Source organism: Melozone crissalis, unplaced genomic scaffold, assembly GCF_028551555.1.
Source record: "Melozone crissalis strain CALT ecotype California unplaced genomic scaffold, PUWL_Pcris_2 ptg000008l_1, whole genome shotgun sequence".
NCBI lineage: Eukaryota > Metazoa > Chordata > Aves > Passeriformes > Passerellidae > Melozone > Melozone crissalis.
This window is the reverse complement of record NW_026535786.1, coordinates 15,453,097-15,461,638: the sequence shown is the minus strand read 5'-3', so window position 1 is coordinate 15,461,638 and position 8,542 is coordinate 15,453,097. Positions and strand designations below refer to the sequence as shown.

The 8,542-nt window shown below is 40.7% G+C and overlaps 1 long non-coding RNA gene across 1 annotated transcript; it reads right to left on the bottom strand.

The window, feature by feature from the left end:
• Positions 1 to 812: 812 nt before the first annotated feature.
• Positions 813 to 8,116, bottom strand: LOC128933125 (uncharacterized). Its single transcript, XR_008482754.1, has 5 exons — positions 8,073 to 8,116; positions 7,836 to 7,892; positions 4,998 to 5,069; positions 4,008 to 4,076; positions 813 to 1,856 (listed from the first exon to the last, which is right to left on the bottom strand). It is a non-coding gene; the product is annotated as an uncharacterized LOC128933125 (long non-coding RNA).
• Positions 8,117 to 8,542: the final 426 nt, after the last annotated feature.

The following is an 8,542-nucleotide window of genomic DNA, read 5'->3' as shown; positions in this document are numbered from 1 at the left end:
TTGGTTTTATATCAGCCTCCCATGTAAATGGGTTTTTCTACTTCTGATCAAGCTCCAAAATTTCACAAACTATTCTGAAGACTTCCAGCAACTGAGGTTAATTAACCACAGCTGCTTACTATTTTTGAAGGCTGTTGCCTCTTGCTTTGGAAACAATGTCAGTTATACCAGGAGTCAAAGAATTTTCAAAACCACACAATATGAGACCTTCCTGTGTTGTTTAGTATGAAATTGCACGGGACAAATGGAGACCATGACACAAAGTGGTATAGTTTCTGGGAGTAGTTTCAGCCAGTTTCACCAATAATATTTTTACTATTATTTCTCACATTAATAACAGAAAATAAGACTTTGCCTAAGCAGGCAAACAAGCTACAGGTTTACTTTTAATATGATAACCACAACAAAGGATATCTTTGTGTGGAGACTTGTTAAAAAGTTATTAACAAGCAGACAGCATTATCCTGATAAATTTATTGAAAGTGGAACAGAGAAGGACACTTGAGTCAGGAATACTGACCCCCCCAAAGCACAGCACCAAACAAACAAATAAAAAACCTGTATAAAATACATCACTTTGGTTAAGATTATTTTGGGGATCAGTTAGTAACTTTTAAGGTTAAATAAAAAATGTATGCATATTTACAAAAAGACATGACAAAGTTTTTTACACCTTGAATATTTTTTTAAATAAATTACAAATATTTACAGAGAGAAGTAGATGAAAAGGTTCTACCAAAAGTGACTTTTGAATGTTTTTACAGTGCACAGTATACAAGCTATACACTCATGCACTGCAAACTGAATGTGGGAGTGGAAAGGGCAAAAGTCAAAACAAGGGGAAAGCTGAATGTTACCAGTGTCTTCTGATCTTTGGTTACTAGTGTCAAACCTTCATGATTCTTCACACATGCCATGTTCAAAATGAACTAAACTGGCTTTCAACTTTCATAAACAGTCAGCATGTAAACATAATGAAAAGCACTCCATAGTTTGATGTTCTGAAAGCATTAATGCATGGTGGTTTTCTTTTTGATTATTTTTAAATTTCATTATATACACTACCTCAGTTTTCAAGTTTTTGTTCTAGTCTCAAGCAACTTAAAAACATACTATTATTTCCTAGGAATGAGTAGAAGTGAGATGACATTCTTCAAAAAATATGAAGAGCAAAGGCTTAAAAAGTCCTAAAAGTTCAAAAAATATAAAAAGCTTTAGAAAAAGACCAAATCTGCTGTTAATAACAGCTTTGTTACAGTGCAAAAACAAGCTGAAATGTAGTTTTATCCCAGAATGAACCACTGTCAGGAGATGATCCATTTGCCAGGCATCTGGCAAATCTAGGACATAGCTTTGTCTAGAACCAAGACTAGAAAATGCAAACTTCCACCATGTGGGCCTGCTGAAGGATGAAGTTTTTTTTTTTTTCTGACTGTAAAAAGGTATTGATAAAAAAGTGAAAGCTGATCAGTTTTTGACTTGTTCACATTCATGCAAATATATAAAACTTTGTAAATCTCTAAATATTAACGACAAAGAGGCTTTAGTGTGTTAGTAAAAAAAAAAACCCCATATACAAAAAAAACATATACAAAACAATTTAAAAGATTTTGTACATGGTTTGGCCTATTTGTCTTCACATAGTAACACTAGAAAAGAAGGCTGTTTTTCCTGAGGAAAGAAAAATAGGCACTGGAAACAGTTCAGCCTGTCTTCAAAGGGCTTCTTGATGAAGGTCTGACAACTTCATTGCTTGTGGAAGAGAAAAGGTAGCACCTCCTTCATCACTGAATTCTACTGCTTCTCTTCCATGTTTGTTTGGGCAACAAAGCAATTATTTCCTTATGCTTTAAGATCTGAAACAAAAGAACCAGAAAAGCACACAGGTAAATTACTATGTCTTTTCTTCTAGAAATTGAACTAGGTACATGAGAATACTGCAGGCTTTAGATACTAATGAGGGTTGTGAAGATGCACCACTGTCACATGATTTGTTAACAATCCAGTCAGAGCAGGTACATGACCAATGGTAGCTGAGAGCCTCTAAACATTTTACCCAAATGTTCTGTTTATGATTAAGCTACATTCCTCTGCAACTGGACCACATTTAGAACATTTATTACTTACAGCCAGCCACCTGCAAAGCAGCTGGTAACCTGTGAAGTTGTTCTGACTCCGTGACTTTGGATCACATAATCAGGCAGTTAAGACACCACTTCCATTCAAATGTTTTATGTCCATGATCTCAATATCAGCTGTGCATCACACATGCTTGTGTTGCTGCTGCTATTTCTTCCACACAATAATGCCAAGTGCTTTTGGAGTTTCCTCTTTTGAGGATTGAAAATACAGCTCTTATTTGACAAGGAGACTGAAGGCCAAGGGAAATTACAGTGCAGGAAGTTCAAAACTAACTTACCACATGAAACATGCATCAGGCTCTAACCAGGCTGCTTTCCAACAAAGCACCCACCAGCCCACTTACATCACTGTTTCCACCTTGTTACACACATAGCAACTCTGGGGAGCCACCTGGACGTGCCAGGACACATCCTTTGGTCTTTGCTCCCATTTTGATAGCACTACCTGTCCCTTCCACTAATCTCTAGCTCAGCATCACTCCAGGATAAGATGTCAGGAGACAGTGTAGGAGGACAGAGGATGGTGACATATGGTACACAACTCTGTAGATGATGACAAAAAGAAAGCTGTCCCTAGTCTGGTTCTCACAAGGTACCTGGATAGACTTGAAGTATTTTTATGATCTGTGTGTTTAAAATCCAAGCAGATTTACTGCTTTACCTTAGTGATGATACTGAAGAACACAACCAAAAAGCCAGTTGTGTGTGTGTGTGCTATTTCCTTGTGCAGTGAGAGAGTCTGAATATGAAATAGAGTTCTGTCACTTTACAACTTCAAGGATAAGCATCAGGTTTCATACGCACTCCCTATCCCCAGAACACACAAAATGCTCTTGTTCTCACGCGGTTTGCAAACAGAACCGAAGCAAGCACAGCTGCATCTGGTGCCTCAGCATGACATAACAGAGCAGTTCCAGATGCTAAACCTTTAAGGGTGACTCAGGAGCACAGTTGTTTAGCCCAGCAAAGCAGCATGTCACATGGACCAGGAATAATATACTGGGTTGCTTCATTTGGCTTTCAGTATTACTCACTGTCAGCTAACAGGATCTTAGTTATTACAACACACCACACCTTCCTCTGCAGCTATGCAGACTGTTCCAAGTCCATTTCCTGGTTTCATGACAAGTTCATCAGCAGTTTTGTCTGCATCACAGAGTCAGGTTTTTTACACTCAGTCCTAACTCTCTCCCAGCCTCCCATTCATCCATGTTTTCTTACATTCAGAGATTTTTTTCACCCTTCTTTTCAACATTGTCTTCAGTAAATACCAGAATTTATAGATGTGATTGCTTGGCTGGCAATTCAACAGAAGTATCTAACTTGGCAGAACAAAAAACCCTGCAGCAGTAAGGTGCCACTTGCTTTCACACTGCCGTGCATTTTGAGAATGTTTAAATGGATTACCTGCACCAGCAGACTCCAAAGTGGGTGTGCACAGGGCAATCCATTGTGGGGCAGGAAAAAAGTATTTTTGCACCAGTAATAAAATTTTAAAAATATAAGTACTATTTATTTCATCATTATAATTCTTAAACTTTTATTTTGTGCACATTTTATAATGTATGTCACACTTTAGTATGGTAATAATTGTATATAACCTATAAATACATAAATTGGGTGTGCATGTTCAAAGTATTTTACTAATTTGGTAGACAATCACAAAAGAATTGGTGACCACTCACCTACAATACAAAAATCAGAAATTAGTATAAGAGGGCCACGGTTACACCACTCAAGTAAGCACTGTACAGCAGACAAAATGACATTTTTCTTTTTTTTTTTCAAGAAAGGAAAATTATTCACAGTCAACCTCAGTGTCAGTGAGCAGACTCTCCCAAAACAGAGAGCTTCACCCCCACATACCTCCTTTAGTGCAGCTGGGTGAGTTGTCTGGGTGCCCCCCATTTTCACCTTCTGCATCCTGGGGCACTTCTGCAAGGACAAAATCAACACTCAGACAATCCTGGACCTCACAGCACTATGCCTCTCTGCCCCAGTTGGATCAAGAACAATATGATTGGAATTTGGACCATTTGTTTGGCAACAATAGTAACCCTGACCAGCATGCCTCACTCCCATGGGATCACCATCCAACACCTCCATTCTCTCCTCCATTCCTGATCTGCACTGTCATCACAATCCCTCACCCACCCTGTCAAGGCCAAGCAGAGGAAATGCTCAGTGCCTGTGGTGCCACCCATTAGGTGGCATGAGGCAAAAGTCACACTGAACAAAGACTGCTCCATAGTCCAGGCACTACCTCTTTCATTCATATCATGGCCATCTACATGGTTACTCTGTGCATACACAATATAAAAAGGCTCCTGGAGAGGGCCATGAGGATGGTGAAGGGCCCATGAGGATGGTGAAGGGTCTGGAGAGGAAGCCTTATGAGGACTGACTGAGGTCACTTGGTCTCTTCAGCCTGGAGGACAATGAAGAGAAACCTCACCACAGTCTAGAACTTCCTCATGTGGGGAAGAGGAGAGACAGGTACAATCTCCTCACTCTCATGACCAGTGACAAGACTCAAGGAAACAGCATGAAGCTGAGTCAGGGGAAGTTTAGGCCAGATATCAAGAAAGGGTTTCTCACCCAGAGGGTGCCTGGGAACTGGAACAGGCTCCCCAGGGAAGTGGTCACAGCACCCAGCCTGACAGAGTTCAAGAAGCGTTTGAAAAACACTCTCAGGGATATGGTGTGATTTTTGGGGTGTCATTGGCAGGGCAGGAGCTGGAGTCAATCCTGATGGGTCCCTTCCAACTCACCAGACTCTAGGATTCTAGGAAGGGATCACGGCCAGTTTGCCTGCTGGGCCAGTAGTACTCACTGCTCCACAGAACAGGCACTTACCTTCCTGATTTACATCATTCTCAACTATCAGCTTGTCTTTCAGGCCCTCGTCATTCCCATCCAATGCTCTGTCTGAAGAGATCAGAGAACAAAAAGAGGTCAGGGAACTGCAGTCCCTCAGGAGCACAGGCCATGGCTTCTGCCCCTCCCCAGCACAGGCCTCACCTTTCCTCTGCACCTTCAGTACTGCTGTGCTGTCAGCAAAAGCCCTGCTTGAAATGGCTTTGTTCAGAGGACATCATAGCCTTGCCTGCTATTTCCCACCCCTGGAGCAGTGACTGCCTGCTCCCCAGGTGCTGCTGGCTGCATGCACAGAGGTGCACTGACTCCCCTGCCTGATGTTCCCATTCTATCCACAACAAAATAAAGCATTTTATTTTCTGCATCTCGTGTCCAAACGGACAACCTTTATCTACGGATCTGATTTCTCTTGCCTGAACTGTGTGTTTCTCTCCTTTCTACTTTAACTCAGGTGTAAAATAAACCTCCTTTTCCTATACCCATGTCTATGTATATGGAAACAGTTACACCAGTGATAACACAATCCTGCAGGCACCATAACCACCATCAACTACACAATCCCTGTTTCTCCAGATGAAAGAAAGCTGTTCCATACCCACTACAATATATGCAGGAAGAATAAACAGCAAATCCCAAGGACTTCTGAATTTTTTTGAGTTTCTTTTTCCTTATTGTCATCATTGGTGATTATTTTTCCTTTATAGGAAATACTTCTGCTTTCTCCAACCCCTTATTATCAGCCAATTGTGGAAATGGTGGAAGAGTTAATGAGTGAACGAATTGCTAGTGCAAAAGACTGGGGAAAAAACTGACATTTTTTCTCAAGTTGAACAATAATGTTCAATTTCAGTAGCCCTTTGGCATTAAAAGAACTTCTAGAAAAAATACAGGTCCCAGAACTTCCTTGAAATTTACAGCGATTGGATTACGAAAACAAAACTGGGGCTTTGCTTAATTGCCTGATGAATGCAGTCAAAAGACTTTCCTAAAGCATAAAGCAAGAGGAAGATACAGTAGCAGGCTTTGTTCCTTAGAGAACCACATTTCTGGATGAAGTATCTCCCAAATATGAATTTTGCAAGCTGCTAAGCATCCCATCTCTAGATTGGTGTGCTGAGGCTCTTATCTTTCCTCCATGCTTAGTTCTTCTCCCCACAGATGGCAAAAGCAGCATCATTCTCATCATATCAAGAGGGAAGGTGAAGCCCCAAGAAGGTGTTTGCTCTGTGCTGTTTACCAAACCCAGCCTCCAGGTCCTTCTTGTTTCTCCTCCACTGATCTACCCTTCAACATTTACTGTTCCTAAGGCAACAGGTTCTTCTAGGCCAACAGGGGAATGGAAAACTCTGGCACAATAGTCTGCAAAATATGCAACTCAGCCCTAAAGTGACAACTTCATTATAACGCTTTTTAAAGACATTCCTGAGAACCACTGTGTTATGCCACTTTAAGGACTCACAATTAATTTCAAATTCACCTTCCTTCCAGCAACCACTTAAGGTCCCAGACTATGACCAACATTGTTTATATTTGTGCCTACAACTTTACAAAAGTCTTGTCCATGTAGATTTATTGGTAAAGCTGCACAGATCTGCCAAAAAGAGCCAGAGGTAGCTGAGAATCAGCACCTACTTTTTTTTACTTCATCTCTGTTGCACTAACACTGTAACTTTAAACCCTTGTTCTTTGCAGACCTTAAAGAATCTTTAATAGAAACATTATAAAACAAAATAGAAACATTATAAAACAAATTAAAGTGCAGTACCAAAATCAGGTTTTTTGGGGGGTTTACTGGGGTTTTTTTCCTACCCATCCTCCTCATTTCCTCACTTTCAGATTCATCCACAGTCTTGACCTCAGCGGGCTCTGAACCATGGGCTAGAACCACAGCTTTAGCAAATGTAAGGTACCAGACTGGACACCCACATGAAGGCACTGTGAGCTCAACACCAGAACAGCCCAAGAGGGCACTGAGCCTGCACCTGATGGCAGGAGCTCTGGCCATTCCCCACTGAAACATTGCTTGGGCTGGGAACAGAACATTTCTTAAGAATCTTCCCCTGGTTTCCCTCGTCTGCTTGACTGTCTTGGGGGTTAATTTTGTTCGGTTCCTAAAACAGACCACAGTCCTGGCAGCAAGCTAGAATACGATAGCCCAATTCACTCCTAAGAAAGGAGCACAGACTAAAGGAGTTGTCCCCTTCCCTAGCTGCTCACTGTATAAAGTGATTTCCACACCCCAACACACAAGAAGCCAGAAAACAGCACGGTCTTGCTGCAAATTAAGGAAGTAAAAAAAAAAAAAAAAAACCAAAACACCACAATAAACCACTAAGAAAAAAAAAACAAAACAAAAATTCACAACCAACCAACCAAAAATCCTCCTAATAAAAAAAAAACCAAACAACTCAATGCAGATTAGAATTGACAACAGAAGCTCAGGCAAAGATCTGGACAGGAAGAGAGGAATGACAGATTGCCCTACAGGGTGCACTTTTCCAGCCCTCAATCTGAGGCCAGCCCCAATTCTCCATTTTTAGAAAGGTAATTCACCTCCAAAGACAGCTGCTGACCAGGAAAATGTCAGGCCATTCACTGTCAGTAACTTTGCCAGCCCCACTAACACATTCACTAGGTGCAGGTACCTATAATCATCCAATACTGCACCTCAAGTGAGATTTTGACTCTGCATGTGCCCAGTTTGAAAACTAATTCAAAAGCTCAGACCCTGCAAAAAAGGCCACAGCAAATCAGACTCCCTGCTCCAACCAAGAGCAGGTGTTTAGAAACATTAATACCCCAATAGAGGTTTCTTACCTCTCTCTGAGTTAGATTGTTGTTGGCTGTTCCCAGGGTAAAGTTGCTCATGCTCTCCTATAAAGAAATTTATTTGTTTTAGAAAGTATGTATTAATGACCTGGAAACAAAATAACTACACTCAAAGAAAACTTACTCCTTTACCTCTCCAATGAAAGACTACACTGACACAATACAAACTGACAAGCCCAGACCAAGCACCAGTCTGATTTCCACACATTTGTGACACTATCTTACCTGAGCCATTCACTGGACTATTATTCAGAGCAGTCTTTCTCCCACATTTAATTACACCTGCACACAAATAGAATATTTGGAGAAATTACAAAGTTTTGCCCCTTTGGAAGCTTGCTTACAGCCTCCATTCATTCCATACCCCTCTCCAGCCCCCGAATCAAAAAATAATACATTTCACTGAAAACATGAAACTGAATACTGGACTTGGAGGAAGAACATAAATGAAATAATGTTTTGAGGGAAAGACAGTCAGTGAGAGATCAACAGAATGGGTCTCCTGTCACAGCAAGTCAGAACACATCTAATCAAATCTAAGGTGGAGCTTAACAATTTCTGATTATATATCTTGTACTTAAAACAGCAAACTTCTGCTGTTTGATTATACCTTGTATAAGCAATGCTTATCCTACCAAGGTGTAACAGGTTTATTTTCTTGCATGTTCAAGCCCTTATTGTTTCAAGGGAATTAA